Source organism: Arachis ipaensis, chromosome B10 (assembly GCF_059453495.1).
Source record: "Arachis ipaensis isolate K30076 ecotype BB chromosome B10, ASM5945349v1, whole genome shotgun sequence".
In the NCBI taxonomy this organism is placed as follows: Eukaryota; Viridiplantae; Streptophyta; class Magnoliopsida; order Fabales; family Fabaceae; genus Arachis; species Arachis ipaensis.
In genome coordinates, this window is record NC_142435.1 from 72,820,547 (window position 1) to 72,841,646 (window position 21,100).

The window sequence follows — 21,100 nt, forward strand, 5'->3', positions numbered from 1 at the left end:
CTCTTAGATATCTAATACAGGGGACCGAGTCCAAGATATTAGAGTCTTCGTGGTATAAGTTAGAACCCATGGACGGCCATTCCTGAGATCTGGAAAGTCTAAACTTTGTATGTGGTATTCCGATAAGGATCCGGGAAGGGATGGCTGTGATGAGCTTTAAACTCGCGAGTACTGGGCGTAGTGACAGACGCAAAAGGATAGTAAATCCTATTCCAGTATGATCGAGAACCGACAGATGATTAGCCATGCAATGACAACGCATTGGACCATTTTCACAAAGAGGACGGGATGTAGCCATTGACAACGGTGATGCCCAACATACAGCTTGCCATGGAAAGGAGTAGGAATGATTGGATGAAGACAGCAGGAAAGCAGAGGTTCAGGAGGAACGAAAGCATCTCTATACGCTTATCTGAAATTCTCACTAATGAATTACATAAGTATCTCTATCCCAGTTTATATTTTAATTATGTTTTAATTATCAATTCCCTATAACCATTTGACGACCTAGTGCACTTGCTGGTTAGTTGTGCGAAGTTGTGACAAAGTGTGATTCACGTTTGAGAGCACCAAGTCTTTGGCGCCATTGTTGATGATCATAATTACGTGCACCATTATCCTTATCAATTGTGATGAGAATTGTTCATTGCTCCCACTTAGTTAACCCTTACTAAATAAAGGAAAGTCAAGTGGACTAATCAACTTGATTCCTCAAGTCCTAGTCAACTCCTAAGGAAGGACTAGCTTTAGAGAGATCCAAATCAACCAGCAACTTCCAATTATCAATCAACAAAGAGTTTAATAACTCAAGTGTCTCCAGTTAATCAATTCAAGCTAAGAATGTAAAAAGAAAAATTAAAATCATAAATATAAAATACCTCAAATTGCATTAAATAAGAAAATCAATTCTAACATGGAGAGTTCATAAATTCAATTGTCAACATAAAGTAATCAACACGGAAAGTAAATAAACTAGAAAGCAAGAACAATTAAAAGTAGAAGAGAAATTAAATTAAAGGAACATTGAACCTGGAATGGAGAAGAAGTATTCCTAAAACTAAGAGAAATCCTAAATCCTAAAACTTAGAGAGAGAGGAGAGAGACTCTCTCTCTAGAATCTACATCTAAAACCTAAATTGTGAATAATGAGAAGTTCTCTGAATGTCTCCTTGATTCCCCCACTTTGTAGCCTCTAATCTGTGTTTTCTGGGCCGAGAACTGGGTCAAAAACAGCCCAGAAATCGCTGGGGGCGAATTCTGCTACACTGGATTTTCTGCAGAACGACGCGTGCGCGTGATGCACGCGTGTGCGTTGTTTTTCTGTATGGCCACTATGACGAATTATATATCATTTCGAAGCCCCGGATGTTAGCTTTCCAACGCAATTGGAACCGCTTGATTTGGACCTCTGTAGCTCAAGTTATGGTCAGTTAAGTATGAAGAGGTCAGGCTGGATAGCTTAGCAATTCCTTCAATTTCTTGTATTTCTTCCACTTTTGCATGCTTCCTTTCTATCTTCCAAGCCATTCCTGTCCTGTAAATCTTGAAATCACTTGACACACATATCAAGGCATTGAATGCTAATAAGAGAGGATTAAACATAGCAAATTTAAGGCCAAAGAAGCATGTTTTCAATCATAGCACAAAAATAGAAAGGAAAATGTAAACCCATGCAATTAGTATGAATAAGTGTGCAAAGACTTGATAAAAACCACTCAATTGAGCACAAGATAAACCATAAAATAGCGGTTTATCAATCTTCCCATACTTAAACATTAGCATGTCCTCATGCTAAGCTCAAGAGAAGCTATAAGAGAGTGAAGAGGAATGGTAAAACTTATGAAATGCAACCTATCTATATGAATGCAACTAAATGCAGAATGCTTTTTCCTACCTAGTTAAAATTAAACAAATTTTCCAAGACAAACATAAATCAGATTCCACTAATTCAAATCATACAGTAAAGAGAAGTAGACTTGTAAGAAGACAGCTCATGAAAGCAGGGAACATAGAATCAAGCATTGAACCCTCACTAGTAGTGTATATGCACTCTAATCGCTCAAGTGTCTAGGGTTAATTCACTCTACTCTTCTCTAGTCATGCTTTCTAAACTTTGTTCTTCACCTAACCAATCAACAAGTATCTAATGTACCAATGCAAACATCATGAGGTCTTTTCAAGGTTGTAATGGGGCTAAGGTAAAGGTGAGGGTATATATATGGCTAAGTGAGCTATAAATTGAATCTTTGAATAGCCTAAGCTCTCACCTATACACACACTCCATATACTTTTAAATTCATGCCTAGCTACCCAAAATTCCCACTTTTGCATTACATACTCATGTATCAACTTTTCTTTTAATTTTATCACATATGCATTGATCTTTTATTAACTTAACATTGGGGTAATTTTGTCCCCTTATTCATTTATTTATTTATTTAGTTGAATATTTTTGGTTTTTCTTTATATAGAAAAGTAAACACAACTTATCAATGCACCTGGATTTTCAATTTTTCTGGTCTTACATGAGTAGGTACCCAAATTCCCAATATTTTATCATAACACATTCTCTATTAACCCAGGTTCCCACAGTTTTCCCATACTTAATTGACACAAAATCTCTATCTTAAGCTAACCAAAGATTCAATTGGGGTATTTAATTATTTTTCTGCTTAAGGTTAGTGATGTGGTAAAATATAGAACAAATGAGGATTAAAAGGCTCAAAGTGGCTAACAAAGGTAATTCAGAGGCTAGGCTATTTGGGATAAGTGAGCTAATAATCAAATAATGGCCTCAATCATATGCATGCATATAAATACATTAAACATTGGACATATAGGATGGAACAAAATAAAAATTACAATCATAGAGAAGAAAACACACAAGAATAAAATATTATGGTTAAATAATGTAACCATATAATTAAGCTCAATTCTCACAGGTTGTGTGTTCTAGCTCTAAACCATGTTCCAAATTACAATCTTTAAAAAAGTTTTAACTCAAAAGTTTTGATTTAAATTAGTGAAAATTTTCAAAATTAGGGTCTTAAAAAGAAACTTATTATTTTTCAACCCATTAGAACATGCATGCAAACACCTATTACTATGCAATTTATCCTTTGCTAACAAAAGAAAAATAACTTATTGGTGTTAAGAAAGAGCAAATACCTCCGAAAGTCAGGTACTGACCGACCTCCCCACACTTAAAGTTTGGCACCATCCTCGGTGCCATTAGTCAGGAACAAAGGGGGCTGGCAGCAGCATTTCCACAGTCGGGATTGTCATGGCTCCCTGTGCTAGTAGATGAAGTAGAGTCCGGAGTGTCTGGGTCTTCTTCAGGTGGGTGGTTGCCAACAATCAGCTGCTTGAGGTATGTAAATTGGCGCTTATTACAGTGCTCCTTTTGCTGTACCTGCCAGTCAAGCCGGTCCAACCTCTCAAGTATCTGACGGAGCAGTTGATTTGTTGAAGGTCTACGGCCGGGTCTGCGGTCTGGCTGGTAGTGGCTGCTGGGGGTCTGATGTATTTCCCGTTAGGGACGTACTGATCATCCCGTGGAATCATGGCCTTAGTGTCTCCAGCTCTATAGGAGACTCCGGCTGCCGAGACTAGATCTAAAACCAAGGTGGAAAAAGGTAGGTTGCCCGCAATCTGTACGTGTCCCATGGCATGCCGGAGGTGTCTTGGTAAATTGAGAGGCTGGTCTGTAAGGATACACCAGAGTAGAACAGCCATATTTGCAGTGAAGGAGGACTCGTGAGTGCTCGGGAAGACGTAATGGGACATAATCTGTGTCCACACTCGAGCCTCCAAGGTAAGTGCTGAAGCCAATATGCTCTTAGGTCAGGATCGATAGTATCCATAGATCCATCTGTTGCCAAGTTGTGCTATAACTCTGAGGACGGCGTCCTAGTCAAATTGGTATGTCTGGCATTTGAAAGAGGCTTCTTGGTATGCGTCCAATCCTTCTGGAGCAGGGGGAAGATCTAAAGCTCGCTGAATGGCCTCCTCAGTTATGGAGACTTTCTTCTGACGGACATAGACAGACTGCAGGGTTGGCATGTGAAAATTGGAGTAGAATTTGACTACCCAAGAGAGATTAACCTGCTGTGGCTGTCTCCGTAAGAATCCCTATTGTCTACGCTCAATTCGGGGCTCAACAAAATCAATAATATAGGTCGGGAGGATGAGTAGGTGCTCATTATTATAGTTCCGCTCAGCCAAGATAGGGAACATCTGCTCGCAGTAGCGGTTAGTGAACCGCGCAGTGTCCATTGCTGGAAAGGCTTTCTCTGTTTCATTGACCTTAATGATCCTATTGACTCACTTTGTTGAGGGCTTTACTGATGTTGAAGATGGTTCTGCGGCTAGTGCTCTTTTTGTTCCTCTCTTTGCCAGTGGCTTGGGAGTAGCTTTCTCTTTACCCTTTGATGAGAGGACTTTTGTGTGGTCTAGAATTCACAAATGAAGTCTCGTTGTAAAGTATAGTTTCTAAACCAACACTAATCCTTTCATACAAAAAATTGTTTGTCACTACAATAAACCCTAAATTTATAAACCAAAATATTGAAACCTCGGGTCGTTCTCCCTAGGAATTGTAACAAAGTGTTCTTGTTATTGGTTATGAGGTATGTTTTGGAGTTTTTGAGATAATAGGCATGACACGTAAATGGCAATGAAAATAAACTAACAACTAACAAAGCTCTTGACAAGGAATGAGAATTAGAAGTCCTATCCTAGTTATCCTCCTTAATTGTGACCACTATTATCCATTGCTACCACTTAGTTAACCTCTAACCATGGAGGAAAGTCAAGTGGATGAATTAACTTGATTCCACAAGTCCTAGCCAACTCCCAAGGGAAAGACTAGCTTTTGTGGTATCCAAATCAATTAGCAACTTCTAATTATCAATCAACAAAGGAATTAGATAACTCAAGCATCACTAATTACTCTACCAAAGACAAGAGGAGAAAATTCTATACTAAAATCCAACCAAGCATTTCATCAAACACTTGGAAGGCAAAAAAGGAAGCATAGTAAATTAATAACAAAAATAGAATCTAACAACAATAGAATATAAGAAATCAACAACAACAATCAAAGGAAATACAATTATTTTGAATTACCTCATATTGAATTGAAAGAAAATGGAAGGGAACAAGAGTAGATCTACATCAAACCAAGAGAACAAAATAGAAGAAATTACAACAAAAGAATAGGGGAATCATGAATATAACAACAAAGAATTAAGAAGAAAGAGTAGAAGAAATCATGAATGAAAACCTAGATCTAAGATTATTGAACTAAATCTAATCCTAATTCTAGAGAGAAGTTCTCTAGAAACTAACTAAAACTACTTCTAAAGCCTAAACTATGACTAATGATCAAAAGTATGTAAAGTATGTTAATTCTCTTTTATCCTTGGCTTAAATAGCATCAGAAATGAGTTGGATTGGGCCCACAAGGCTTCTAAAATCGCTGGCCACGAGTTGCATTAAGTGAAGCATGTACACCCATCGGCGCGTCCGTGTACTGTGCGCGTGCACACTTCTATACGCGATGCAACTATCGCAAATCTTATATCATTTCGAAGCCCCAGATGTTAGCTTTCCAACGCAACTGAAACCGCATCATTTGGACCTCTGTAGCTCAAGTTATGGCTGATTAAGTGCAAAGAGGTCGGCTTGATAGCTTTTACGATTCCTTCATTTCTTCATGAGTTCTCCATTTTTACATGCTTTTCCTTCATTCCCTTGATCCAATCTTTGCCTCCTAAATCTGAAATCACTTAACAAACATATCAAGGCATCTAATGGAATCAAGGTGAATTAAATTTAGCTATTTTGAGTCCTAAAGGCATGTTTTCACTCTTAATCACAATTAAAGGAGAAGTTATAAAACCATGCTATTTCATTGAATAAATGTGAGGAAAGGTTATCAAAATGCTCTAAATTCATCACAAAATAAACCCTACAAATGGGGTTTATCAACCTCCCCACACTTAAACCAAGCATGTCCTCATGCTTAAACCAAGAGAAAGCAAACGGTATCAACATTTATTCAATGTGAACTAATCTAAATGCAACCTAAACTATATGCATCTATCTATATGAATGCAACTAAATGCAAAATGATTCTACCTACTTGGTTAAAAATAAATCAATCTCCAAGACATACATGCACAAGTAGGGCTAAGGTCCCATGACGACTCATGAATCCTACCAATTTAAATATCAAAATAAAGTTCAAGTAGACTTGCAAGAAGAACGCTCATGAAAGCCGGGAATCAAGGAATTAAGCATCGAACCCTCACCGGAAGTATTTGCACTCTAGTCGCTCAAGTGTGTAGGGTCGATTCTCTCAATTCTCCCCTAATCATGCTTTCTAAGATTTGTTTTTCTTCTAACAATCAACATATATTTCATGCATGCCTACAAGTATCATGAGGTCTTTTCTTTAGGTTGTAATGGGGCTAGGGTCAAGGTAAGGATGCATATTTGGTCAAGTGAGCTTGAAATTTGAATCTTTGATAAGCTTAAACTTCCCACCTATCGTATGACACCCTATACAATTTAAAAGCTAACCTAACTACCCATTTTTCTCACTTTTTTAGATACTCATGTATTTCTTTTCATTTCACAACACTTATGCATTGACCCTTATTAAGCTTTACATTCGGGCATTTTGTCCCCTTTTATTTCTTTCTTTTTTCTTTGTTTCTTTCTTTTTCTATTTTTTTTCTTTTCTTTTCCATATTATTTTTTTTCTTTTCTTTTTTCTTTTTCTCATTTTTCTTTCTATATACAAGATCATCAATGCATAAGGTTTTACATTCATTACACATGGCATGTACCCAATTCCCAATATTTACAATAAAAATACAAAATTACCCTTTTATTCACCCAATGTCCCAAGATTTTCCACACTTAAATGACACACACACACACTAGCCTAAGCTAATCAAAGATCCAAATTAAGGACTTTTATTGTTTTCCACTTTAAGGCTTGTAATGTGCTAAAATTATGAACAAAGTGGGTTAAGCATAGGCTCAAATTGGCTAACAATGGAAGATAAAAGTTAAGGCCATTTGGGTAAGTGAGATAAATGAAATGATGGCCTCAATCATATAAATGTATGAATACACAAAATGATGGACATAAAGAATCAAACAAATCAAAGATCACAATAATAGAAAGAGAACAATTGCACACAAGAAGGAAAAATAAGTGGTTATAAGATGTAACCACACCATTAGGCTCAAATCTCACAAGCTTGTGTTCTTAGCTCAAAAACCATGTTCCAAAATAAATTCTTTCAAGCAAGTTCAACAAAAAGTTTTCAAATTGGTAGGTTTCCCTAACCACAATTTCTTGGAAAAGAAATCATCACCCTAACCAAGTAGTCCTAGCATAAAAAGAAGTGGTAAAAATATGTACAAATTCTAACTAACATGCAACCTATCATGCAATGCAAAAACTATCTAACGAAGAAACTAAAAAATTGGTGTTGAAAAGGAAATTGTTACCCACGGAGATCGGTCGAATGACCTCCCCACACTTGAAGATTGCACCGTCCTCAGTGCATGCAAAGAAGAGCAAGGTGGATAGGTTACTACAATTGATGAGCTTCTTTGAAAGGTTTTGTGGATGACTTGTTCGTTGCCCCATTTCGAAGCTTTTCCTTTTTCTCCTTTCTTCGTGGCCAACCTAAAGGAAGAGAAAAATAAAGAAAATTAAGCCTATAACAAAGATATCGAAACAAAGAGAACATAGGCGGGGGCTAATGCCAAATAAGGGTAAGGTTCTCACTACATGGTAGCTACAACATGTAAGTGAGAAAACAATATAGGCAAAGGGCATATGAACTAACACTTGATGCAAGAGTAAAATCAAAGCATGAAGAACATATTGAGCATCAAGTTCAAATAAGAAAAAGTGGATCATAAAAGACATAAAAGATGAAGTATTGATTTAAAAGTTTTCATCACCCATCAATATCAAACAAGTCACGAAGCACCAAAATAATGCAAGAAATTCTCAACAATTGAGTAAGAGAATTCAACACCTTTATTAAAATAAAAAAATCAAAAAAAATAAAATAAAAACAGGCTATAAAAACAAAATGAAAATGCAAAGAAGGGAAGTATGCGAATGCGATAAAAAAATGGAAGATGAGGAAAAAAAACTCTTTTTTTTTTACCGGCGCGGACGCGTCATGCATGCTTACGCGCCGATGTGCATTTTGGACGAAGGGCGCGTATGCGCCAGGTGCGCGCACGCGCGGGTTAGGTTGGGCCACAAGCTTAATACTAGCCCAGGATTAGCACAACTCTCAGGTTATAGGTCTGGGAACTGCGTCAGCGCATTGGCGCGCGCGCGGCATGTGCGCGTCCGTGCGCTTTGCGTGATTAAGGATATCGACGTGTATGTGCGCAGTGCGCATACGCGTGCATGTGGTTATGCCATTAGCCTAGTGTTGGCGCGAGAGTGGCCCAACTCTCTGGAAAATGTATGGGCCTGTATCCATGATGCCAGGGCATCTTGGCCAGTTTCACTGACCTTTTCTTTACTGTTTTTAGGTTAGTTTCATGCATTTCTTTAGGAAATAAGCTAGTTTTGGGTAGATATTCACCTATGCCTTGATTCAAGCATACATTGTGCATTTTACATAATTTCATGAGGATTTTGCATAAGTTTAGTGACAAATATTATGTTGCATTACTCATGACTTGGACTAGAGCTTTGATGCACTTTATTGCTTGATTTCAGGACCAAAAGGAAGCAAGAAAAGGGGAGGTAACTTGCAAGGTTAATGAGAAAAGTGATTGCCAATAACACTCTCAAAAAGCCATCAATGCCCACGTTAGAGAGTCATGTTAACTAAGTTAACGTGAACTCTAACGTGGAGAAGAGAAGTTGAGCCAACGTTAATGACACTTAACATTGTCACTAACATTGGCAATTACTCATAAGTGGCCACGTTAGAAGCCACGTTAACCTAGTTAACGTGGCCTCTAACGTTAAGGGGGAAAGAGAAGCCAACGTTAGTGACACTCAACATTGTCACTAACGTTGGCCTATGATGCAAAGTACCACGTTAACTCCCACGTTAACTTGGTTAACGTGGGAACTAACGTAAGAGATGAAGAGTTGTCGACAACGTTAGTGACACTCAACATTGTCACTAACGTTGAAGCAACCACACAACCCCCAAGAGTCACGTTAACTTCCACGTTAACTTGGTTAACGTGGAAGCTAACGATGAGGAATGAAGGATGAGCCAACGTTAGTGACACTCAACATTGTCACTAACGTTGGGATGGCTAAAGATGGCCACGTTAGAAGCCACGTTAACCTAGTTATCGTGGACTCTAACGTGAGACCTAGGGGCACATTGGAACGTTAGTGACAATGTTGAATGTCACTAACGTTCTCAAAGTATGGCAAGGGCCACGTTAACCTGGTTAACGTGGGCTTTAACGTGAAGCAAGAAGGGGCACACTGGAATGTTAGTGACAATGTTGAGTGTCACTAACGTTCTCGAAGGTTAACAAGGCAACGTTAAAAGCCATGTTAACCTAGTTAACGTGGGTTTTAACGTGAGGCAAAGGGGTGCATTGGAACGTTAGTGACAATGTTGAGTGTCACTAACGTTCTCGAACTTATATTCTCACTAAAGATTAACACCCCTAACTTATATTCTCGCCCACTTCGCACTTTCTCTCTGCAAGTAAAGCCAAGCCCAAATAAAGAAAGGAACTGCTTCAAACTCAAGATCCAAAGGCCCAAGACTTGAAGAATCACACTAGAAGCTGAGAAGAGTAGTATATATAGGAGTAGCTTTGAATTGAGAAAGAGTTCTGGAGGCTGGAAAAAAGGGAACTACTCTCTGTATTTTACTTTCTTTGCAATTTCTAGTTTTAGGATGTATTCTCCATCTTTGTTTTCATTTTCAAGAGCTATGAACAACTAAACCCCTTTCATTGTGTTAGGGAGGTCTGTTGTAATTTGATGGATCAATACTAATTTTCATTATTCTTCTTCTATCTTTCCTCTTGATTTTACTTGAAAGCTTTCGATCTTCATCCAATTGAGTAGTTATCTTGGAAGAGAAGCTATTCAAACTTGGATCTCTTTTGAACCTTGAAAGAGGAATGAAGAGATCAAGCTAGAAATGCTTTCTCATGCTGGACCAAATTGGGTTTGGATGGGTATGTGACTATAACCCTCTCAATACTTGATTTTGGAAATGCATGTGGTATAATCAGTGACCATACTTCATCTCTTCTCATGAGCAATTGACCAAGGAATTGGCTATTGATCAAGATTTGAGAGATTGAATTGCAAGAAATTGTAATTTAATCACTTAAGATTGCCAAGGAGATCAATGAGTGCATTGATTGAGGAAGAGATGAAAATGAACTTGATCCGGAGAATTGCAACATCTCCTAAGCCCAATGAACTCCCCATCTCTGATCTTACCCATTCTCTTTAATTTCTGCCATTTACTTTTATGAGCAAATCCCCCATTCCCATTTACAATTCTGCAATTTATTTTCAGTCATTTACTTCCAGTCCTTTAATTCTAGCATTTACTTTTCTGTTATTTACATTCCCGTCATTTTATTTTCTGCAACTCTCAACCCAAATTCTGGATTCGCTCAACTAGAACATTCTTCTAATTAAAGTTTCTTGATCAATCAATCCCTGTGGGATTCGACCTCACTCTATTGTGAGTTTTTACTTGACGACAAATTCGGTACACTTGCCGAAGGGAGATTTGTTGAGAGACAAGTTTTTCGTGCATCAAGTTTATGGCGCCGTTGCCGGGAATTGATTGTGCATCAACAATGATTAAACTGGAAGATCACTAGATTGAGCATTTTTAGTTTGTGAATTTCATTTTCTGTTTGAGTGATTTACTTTTTGTTTTAGTTAAACTTCTTCCCTTCACCCTCTACTCTTTTGTTTTTCTTTGTTATTTTTAATTCTGTTTTCTAACCCACTAACTGTTTGATATATTACATCACCCACAACTAACAGCAATTCTGACACAAATACTGTCTGCACCTATTTTCTTTGCTTGTACTTGTTGGTTGTATGACAGGGAGAAGAAGTGGGGCTTCAACTTCTTTTGATTCTGAACCTGAGAGAACCTTCCTTAGACTAAGGAGGGAGGCAAAAGAGAAACGTGTAGTTGGTGCTGAAGAAGAGGAGGAACACTTTGAGGAATACTTTGAACCTAACATGGAAGAAAACATGGAAAATCATCATGAAGAAGAGACTCACAACCATGGCAGAGGAGGTGGAGCAAATCATGCTGGGGAGGATAGAAGAGTTTTGGGCTTTTACATCAATCCAAACCCAGGCAATTGTGGAAGTAGCATCCAAAAGCCAACAATCCATGCCAACAACTTTGAACTTAAACCACAGCTCATCACCCTTGTTCAGAACAACTGTTCATTTGGAGGAGGTGTTCAAGAAGACCCCAATCAACACTTGACCACCTTCCTGAGAATATGTGACACAGTGAAGTCTAATGGTGTTCATCCTGATGCCTATAGACTGCTCTTATTTCCTTTCTCACTCAGGGACAAGGCAGCCAAGTGGCTGGAATCTTTCCCAAGGGAGAGCTTGACAACTTGGGAGGATGTGGTGAACAAATTCTTAGCAAGATTATACCCTCCTCAATGAATCAATAGGCTGAGAGCTGAGGTTCAAACTTTCAGGCAACAAGATGGTGAGACTCTGTATGAAGCATGGGAGAGGTTCAAGGACTTAACAAGGAGATGTCCACCTGACATGTTCAAAGAATGGGTGCTACTGCATATTTTCTATGAAGGGCTATCCTATGAGTCAAAGAAGGCCGTGGACCATTCATCTGGAGGATTCTTGAACAAGAAGAAGACCATTGAGGAAGCCATAGTTGTTATTGAAACAGTAGCAGAAAACGACTACTTCTCTGCTTCCGAAAGAGGGAACACAAAAGGAGTGATGGCGCTAAACAATGTAGATGCTCTGTTGGCCCAAAACAAGCTCATTACCCAGCAGCTAGCTGACCTCACCAAGAAGATGGAGAGGAACCAAGTAGCAGCAATCTCATCTTCATCAACAATCTAAGAAGGAGTGAATGAAGAAGCAGAGGGGAGTCAGGAGCAAGCCAACTACATTGGGAATTCACCAAGGAAAAACTATGATCCATACTCCAAGACTTACAACCCTGGATAGAGAAACCACCCAAACTTTGGGTGGGGAAGTAAGCAAGATCAAAACCAAGACCAGAGGACATCTCAACACCCCCACAACAACACTTCTCCACACGCTTATCAAAACCAAAACAGCACATCTGCTCTGAACCACTCATCAATTGATGACAAGCTCTCTAAGATCGAAACCTTCATTGAAGGAATATGCAGAGACATTCAAGACAGTAAAGCATTCAGAGAGGAAGTGCAGTCAAACATGCAGAATCAAAATGCTGCCATCACAAAACTGGAAACACAAATTAGCTACCTATTTAAGCAGCTTCCAAACCACAATTTTTGCTATGATGCCCATTCAAGCAAAAGGGAGGAGTGTCAAGCTATCACACTTAGGAGTGGGAAGGAACTGAAGGAACATCCCCAAAAACCACAAGAAGAAGGCTCAAATGAAAAGGGAGAAGAGCAAGATGGAATGCAAACCCCTACGCCAAGTCTGCAGAAAGAAAAAAAGATACCCCAACTGAACATCTCAAGAGCTCCATACCCCCAGCTATTGAAGAAAAAGGAAGATGACAACCAGTTCTTGAGATTTTTGGAAATCTTCAAGAAGCTACAAATCAACATACCATTTGCTGAAGCCATAGAACAAATGCCACTTTATGCCAAGTTTTTGAAGGAGCTAATGACTAAGAAGAGAAGCTGGAAGAACAATGAGACTGTGATACTAACTGAAGAGTGCAGTGCTATCATTCAGCATAAACTACCTCAGAAACTGAAGGATCCTGGGAGTTTTCAGATCCCTTGCATCATAGGAGAAATCACAGTAGAAAAGGATCTTTGTGACTTAGGGGCCAGCATCAATTTGATGTCAGTAGCTATGATGAGAAAGATGAAAATTGAGGGGGCTAAACCAACAAAAATGGCGCTACAACTGGTAGACCGGTCGTTCAAATTCCCTCACGGGATAGTAGAGGATTTGCTAGTAAAAGTAGGAGATTTCATATTCCCAGCAGATTTTGTGGTGCTGGACATGCAGGAAGACGCCAAGACCTCCATCATCTTGGGAAGGCCATTCTTGGCCACTGCTGGAGCTGTCATTGATGTTCAGAAGGGTGACCTCACCCTAAGATTACACAATGAAAAGATGACATTCAATGTGTTCAAGGCCATGAGTTATCCACCGGAACAATTGGGGGAATGCATGAGGTTAGATGCACTTGAGGATGAAGTGGAGGAGAATTTTGAAGAAGATGAACCTGAAGAGAACGAGAGATTGGTGGAGGAAGAATCTGAATCAAGTGAAGAGGTAGCTACAGCAGAAATACATATACCAGATGCACCAAAGGAAGGGAACGAAAAATCAGAAGCACCCAAACTTGAACTCAAAGCATTGCCACCCACTATCGAATATGCATATCTAGGAGAAAATGAAAACTACCCAGTGATCATAAATTCATCCCTCAGTCAAGATCAAGAGGACGAACTACTCAAGGTGCTGTGGGAGCATAAGGATGCCATTGGATGGACCCTTGCTGACTTGAAGGGAATCAGTTCAACCATATGCATGCATAAAATACTGTTGGAAGATGATGCCAAGCCATCAATTCAATCCCAAAGAAGGCTGAACCCAATCATGAAGGAAGTGGTACAGAAAGAGGTTTTGAAGCTTTGGCAAGGAGGGGTCATATACCCAATTTCGGACAGCCCTTGGGTTAGCCCCATACATGTTGTGCCAAAGAAGGGAGGGATCACTGTGGTTACCAATGAGAAGAACGAGCTCATACCTACAAGGACCGTCACAGGATGGCGGATGTGCATAGACTACAAGAAACTCAATGAGGCTACACGAAAGGACCATTTTCCCCATCCATTCATGGATCAGATGTTGGAAAGACTTGCAGGGCACGCATATTATTGTTTTCTCGACGGTTATTCAGGATATAACCAAATAGTGGTTGATCCAAGAGACCAAGAGAAAACCTCATTTACCTGTCCGTATGGAGTGTTTGCCTATAGGCGCATGCCATTTGGATTATGTAATGCCCCTGCAACTTTCCAACGCTGCATGCTTTCTATCTTTTCAGATATGATAGAAAAATTCATTGAAGTTTTTATGGATGATTTCTCGGTATTCGGAGATTCTTTTCCTAGTCGCCTACATCACCTCGCCTTGGTATTGAAAAGATGCCAAGAGACCAATTTGGTCTTGAACTGGGAAAAATGCCACTTCATGGTGACAGGAGGAATAGTCCTTAGTCACAAGGTCTCTCACCAAGGCATTGAGGTTGATAGAGCTAAAGTAGAACTTATTGAAAAACTACCCCCACCCAGTGATGTCAAGGCAATTAGAAGTTTTTTAGCGCATGCTGGTTTTTACAGAAGGTTCACCAAAGATTTTTCAAAGATAGCCAAGCCCTTAAGCAATCTCCTTGTATCTGATACACCATTCATCTTTGATGAAACATGCATGCTAGCATTTGCACATTTGAAAATGAGGTTATCCTCTGCTCCTATCATTTCCCCACCTGATTGGAACCTACCATTTGAATTGATGTGCAATGCATCTGATTTTGCAGTTGGGGCAGTGTTAGGACAAAGAAAAGATAACCTAGTTCGCGTGATATACTATGCTAGCAAAGTCCTTAATGAAACTCAAAGAAATTATACCACTACTGAAAAGGAGTTGCTAGCAATAGTTTTTGCATTTGACAAATTTAGATCATACCTCATTGGTGCTAAAGTGATTGTTTTTACAGATCACACAGCACTTAAATATTTGTTTGCCAAGCAAGAATCAAAGCCAAGACTAATAAGGTGGATCTTACTGTTGCAGGAATTCGATATTGAAATCAGAGACAAGAAAGGAGTGGAGAACAAGGTAGCAGATCACCTATCCAGAATCCCTCATGATCAAGGTAGAGAGAATGATACAAATGTGAATGAGCTCTTCCCTGATGAGCATTTGATGACAGTTCACAAAGCACCATGGTTCACAGATATTGCAAATTTCAAGGCAACTGGGGCATTACCCCTAGGGATCAATAAACATCAAAAGAGGAAGCTCATGAATGATGCAAAATACTTTGTCTGGGACGAGCCATATCTCTTCAAGAAATGTTCAGATGGAATTCTTAGAAGATGTGTTTCGGAAGAGGAAGGGAGAGAAGTCCTGTGGAACTGCCACGGTTCATGCTATGGCGGGCACTTTGGAGGGGACAGAACTGCAGCAAAGGTGTTACAAAGCGGATTCTTTTGGCCCACCCTTTTCAAGGATGCCAAGGAACTAGTAAAGAGCTGCAATGAATGCCAAAGATCTGGAAACCTGCCCAAAAGAAACGCCATGGCACAAAATTTCATCTGGAAACTGGAACTGTTTGATGTGTAGGGAATTGATTTCATGGGACCATTCCCAACCTCATATGCAAACAAGTACATCCTGGTAGCAGTGGATTATATTTCCAAATGGGTAGAGGCTATTGCAACCCCAACTAATGATAACAAGGTGGTCATGGACTTCCTTAGGAAGAATATCATTAGCCGGTTTGGAGTCCCAAGAGCTCTCATCAGTGATGGAGGGAGCCACTTTTGTAACAAACCACTAGAAGCTCTCCTCTTACGATATGGGGTAAAATACAAAGTAGCCACACCTTACCATCCTCAAACAAGTGGGCAAACTGAGATATCCAACAGAGAGCTGAAGAGGATCCTAGAAAAGACTGTGGGTGTATCTAGAAAGGATTGGTCGAAGAAGTTGGATGATGCTCTTTGGGCATACAGAACAGCATTCAAAACTCCACTTGGAATGTCTCCATATCAACTAGTCTATGGGAAGGCTTGTCACTTACCACTGGAGCTGGAACACAAAGCTCTTTGGGCTATCAAGATACTAAATTTTGACAGCATTGCTGCTGGTGCAAAAAGGATCTTGCAGCTGCAAGAGATGGAAGAATTCAGGTCACAAGCCTATGAAAACACTAAGATGTATAAAGAAAAGGCAAAGAGAAAATATGACATGCATCTGGCACCCAGGAGTTTCGAAAAAGGGCAGCAAGTACTCCTTTACAATTCTAAATTAAGGCTGTTCCCAGAAAAACTCAAGTCAAGGTGGTCCGGACCTTTCATGGTTACAAAAGTATCACCATATGGCCACATCGAAATCACGGATGAAGGTTCAGAGAGGACTTTTACAGTGAATGGACAAAGACTCAAGCATTACCTGGGCAACATGGGGGAAAACCCCAGAGTAAAATACCATCTCAAGTAATTAAGGACTCGTCGAGCTAGCGACGATAAAAGAGCGCTCTGTTGGGAGGCAACCCAACCTCAGGTAGTTTCACTTTCATCTTTATTTCAATAAAAATCACAAGTTGTTTCCCCTGTATTGTAAGGAGCTAAGTTTGGTGTTCCACACCAGAACAATCCAAGAGTGGTAGTGTAGTTCTAAGTTTGGTGTTCCACTAAAAGACATTGGTTAGAATTACACTCCACTCCAAAAATACATTGCTAGCTCCATCCAATCAAGAGAAACCACTTAGATGTAGTTAGACTATAGGTGATCATTGCTTTGCTGATAACAAGATATGGGGGTCTCTGCATATATGCAATGTTTTATACTGGGCAAAGAACTAAGTTTGGTGTTCACACACCAAATTGAGTTCGAGAGGCACAAGCATACATGTAAGCTAACTATGTCTCAAGTGCTTTGGGAACAAGCAACTTCCAGTAACCTTGCAGGATGAGAGAACTTTTGCGTGGTCTAGAAATTTACGGATAAATCCTCGTTGCAAGTATAGTTTCTAAACCTTCAAAAGTCCTTTCATACAAACGTTTTGGTTGTCACAAGTAACAAACCCCTTAAAAATTGTTAACCGAGTATTCAAACCTCGGGTCGTCTTCTCAAGGAACTGCAGGGAAGTATGTTCTTATTATTGGTTATGGAGGTTGTAAAATCGGGGTTGAGAGTGAAGAGTAGATATGACAAATAATTTAAATGGCAGTTAAAATAAATAAATACTGTAAAGTAATCTTTTGGCAAGGTAAGAGAAATTGGAAGTCCAACTTAGTTATCTCTCTCAACAATAATGAAAGTTGAATCTAAATTCCACTTAGTTAACCTTTATTATAGTAAAGGAAAGTCAAGGGACTAATTAGTTTGACCTTCGAATCCTATTTATTTCCTAAGAAAAAGTTGGGATTATTGAAGTTCAGTTCAATTAGCAAGATAACGATTATCAATTATGCTGAGTTTAATAATGTTGAGTTACTGATTTCTTAACCAAGACCAAAAAGGAAAAAGTAGAATTGTTGGAATAAAAATGTCCTTAGATGGAAAGCATTGGTAACACAAATCAAGGAGAAAGCAATCAATAACTGAAATACCTCAATTAATCATTAATTCAAATCATAACATGGAAAGGGTTCATAAGTCAAGTTGGCAACATTTATAGATACGAATAAAAGCATTAAAGTAAATATTAAACCTGGATTGAGAGTCACTCTTACAAACTAAGAGAAGTCCTAAATCCTAATCCTAATCCTAAGAGAGAGAGGAGAGAACCTCTCTCAAACTAATTCTAAATCATGGAAAGTGAAAATTGGCGAGCTCTCTCTGAATGGATATGTTCCCTCACTTTGTAACCTCTGGTCTATGCCTTCTGGACTTGGATTTGGGCCAAAAAAGGCTTCAGAATTTGCTATGAGCGTTTTCTGCAATTTCTGGTGCGTGGCCTCTGTCACGCGTCCGCGTGTGTCACACGGTCGCGTCATTCGGAGCATTTCCTTGCCACGCGGTCGCGTCAGTCATGTGACCGCGTCATGTGCTTTCTGCTTAAGGCGCGCGGTCACGTCAGTCATGCGGCCGCGTCGCTGCTGATTCGCGCTTGGCACGCGATCGCTTCGTCCATGCGATCGTGTGGATGCCAGTTTCTTTAGGAGCTCCGTTTTGTGCTTTCCTTCCATTTTTGTATGTTTCCTTTCCATCCTTTAAGTCATTCCTACCTTAGAAGATCTGAAACTACTCAACACACTAATCACGGCATCGAATGGAAATAAAGGTAATTAAAATAGTTAATATTAAAGCATAGGAAACATGTTTTTCACATACATCACATAATAAGGAAAGGAAAGTAAAACCATGCAATTAATATGAATAAGTGGGTGAAGGATTGAATAAATCACTTAAATTAAGCACAAAATATATCATAAAATATGGGTTTATCAATGGCCTTACCTCTCATTATCCTTTGCAAACCAATTTGAGCCTATTTTACCCCTTTGTTCTTTACTTTAGCTCATCACTAACTCTAAGTGGAAAACAATAATGTCCTTAATTTGAATCCTTAGTTAACTTAGACTAGTAAGAATGCTTATGATTTAAGTGTGGGAAAAGTGGGTTTGGAAACGTTTGGTTTAAGAATTGGGCATTGTATATCTTTATAAAAATTAGAAAAAAAAATGTTTAGGACATGATTCATGCATCCAATAATTTAATCATATGCATTGAGAAAAAAAATATATATATATATAAAAAAATAAGTGAGAAAAAGAAAAAGAAAAAAAAAGAGCAAATAAGAAAAAGGGGACAAAATGCCCCAAGGTAAATGATGAAAGCAATGCATATGTACTGTACTCAAAATCGGATGCATGAATATGTGGAAAAACATAGTTAATGGGTAGTTAGATTTTGCATTGTAATTACATTGATTGTCTTAAAGTTAGGTGGGAAAAGTTTAAGTTAATTACGGATTCAGATTTTAGTCCACTTAGCCAAATACAATCCTACCTTGACCCTAACCCCATTACAACCCTTAAAAGACCTCTTGATATGTGTATCTGTACATTAAATTTATGTTGATTGTTAGATGAAAAGCAAGCCTTAGAAAGCAAGGTTAGTAGAGGATTGAGAGAATCGAACCTTAAACACATGAGTGATTAGAGTGTATACACTACCAGTGAGGGTTCGATGCTCGATTCTTTATTCCCTGCTTTCATGAGCTATCTTCTTACAAGTTTACTTGCTTTTTATTGCATGATTTGAATTAGTGAAATCTGATTTATATTTGTCTTGAAGAACTTATTTACTCTTAACCAAGTAGGTAAAAGCATTTAGCATTTAGTTGCATTCATAGATTGCATTTCATACATTCTACCATCCCTCTTCATCTTTATAGTTTCTCTTGAGCTTAGCATGAGGACATGCTATTGTTTAAGTGTGGGGAGGTTGATAAACCACTATTTTATGGTTTATCTTGTGCTTAATTGAGTGGATTTTATCAACTCTTTACCCACTTATTCATACTATTTGCATGGTTTTACGTTTTCCTTCCGGATTTTGTGCTATGATTGAAAACATGCTTCTTTGATCTTATATTTGCTTATTATTAATCCTCTCTTATTACCATTAGATGCCTTGATATGTGTGTTAAGTGTTTTTAGAGATTACAGGGCAGGAATGACTCAGAGGATGGAAAGGAAGCATGCAAAAATGGAAGGAATACAAGAAGTTGGAGAAATTGCTAAGCTGTCCAGCCTGATCTCTTTGCACTCAAACGGCTATAACTTTAGCTACAGAGGTCCAAACGATACGGCTCTAGTTGCGTTGGAAAGCTAACGTCCAGGGCTTCGATTTGATATATAATATGCTATAGTTGCTCTCACGCTAGGTGACGCGACCGCGTGCTCCATGCGGCTGCGTCGCAGTGACGGAAATCAGTGTGTTTGAATTCGCAACCAGCGAATTCTGGGCTGTTTCTGACCCAGTTTGCGGCCCAGAAAACACAGATTAGAGGCTATAAAGTGGGGGAATGCATCCATTCATAAGGAAGCTTTCACATTCACAATTTTAGGAGTAGATGTAGTTTTTAGAGAGAGAGGTTCTCTCCTCTCTCTTAGGATTATGATTAGGATTTCTCTTAGTTTTATGAGTGACTCTCGATCCCAGGTTCAATGTTCTTTTTATTTATTTTCTCAATTTAATTTATGAACATCTATGCCAGATTTAATTTCTTTTGTTAATGCAATTCGAGGTATTTTCAGATTTAAGATTGCTTTACTTTATTTATATTGATGCTTTTAATTTAATTTAGATATTTTTCCCCCTTTTGGCTTTGTTCAAGTGATTGGTAGTACTTGAGTTATCAAACTCAGCAAGTGATTAAAATTGGCAGATCCTGCTTTAGCTAGGATTGCTCTAACACTAGTCTCTCCCCAGGAGTTGACTAGGACTTAAGAATCAAGCTAATCAGTCCACTTAACCTTCCTTTGTTTAGTAAAGGCTGATCAAGTGGGATTAAAACCCAATTCTCTTCACACTTGATAAGGATAACTAGGATAAGAATTCCAATTCTTATACCTTGCCAAGAGATTTTATTATTATTATTTTATTTTACTTGTCATATAACATATTCCCTCCTTACTTCCAAAACCCCAATTTACAAACTCATAACCAATAATAAGAACATACCTCCCTGCAATTTCTTGAGAAGACGACCCGAGGTTTGAATACTCGGTTATCAATTTCAAAGGGGTTTGTTACTTGTGACAACCAAAACGTTTGTATGAAGGGATTTCTGTTGGTTTAGAGACTATATCTACAACGCGACTGTTTTTATAAAATTCTTTACTAGCAAAAATCCTAACGTCAGAGTTTCTACACACCATAGATTAAGGTGTGGAGCTCTGCTGTTCTTCATGAATTAATACAAGTACTACTATTTTTCTATTCAATTCACGCCTACTTCTTCTCTAAGATATACACTCATTCTTCAACTTGATGAATGTGATGATCCGTGACACTCATTATCATTCTCACCTACGAACACGTGCCTGACAACCACCTCTGTTCTACTTGCAATAGCTTGAATGTGTATCTCTTGAGTTTCTAATCTAAGATTGGAAC

The 21,100-nt window shown here is 38.7% G+C and overlaps 1 non-coding gene across 1 annotated transcript; it reads right to left on the reverse strand.

Moving 5' to 3' along the window:
* Positions 1-11,701: 11,701 nt before the first annotated feature.
* On the reverse strand, positions 11,702-11,805 carry LOC148580406 (small nucleolar RNA R71). Its single transcript, XR_015899496.1, has one exon. It is a non-coding gene; the product is annotated as a small nucleolar RNA R71 (small nucleolar RNA).
* Positions 11,806-21,100: the final 9,295 nt, after the last annotated feature.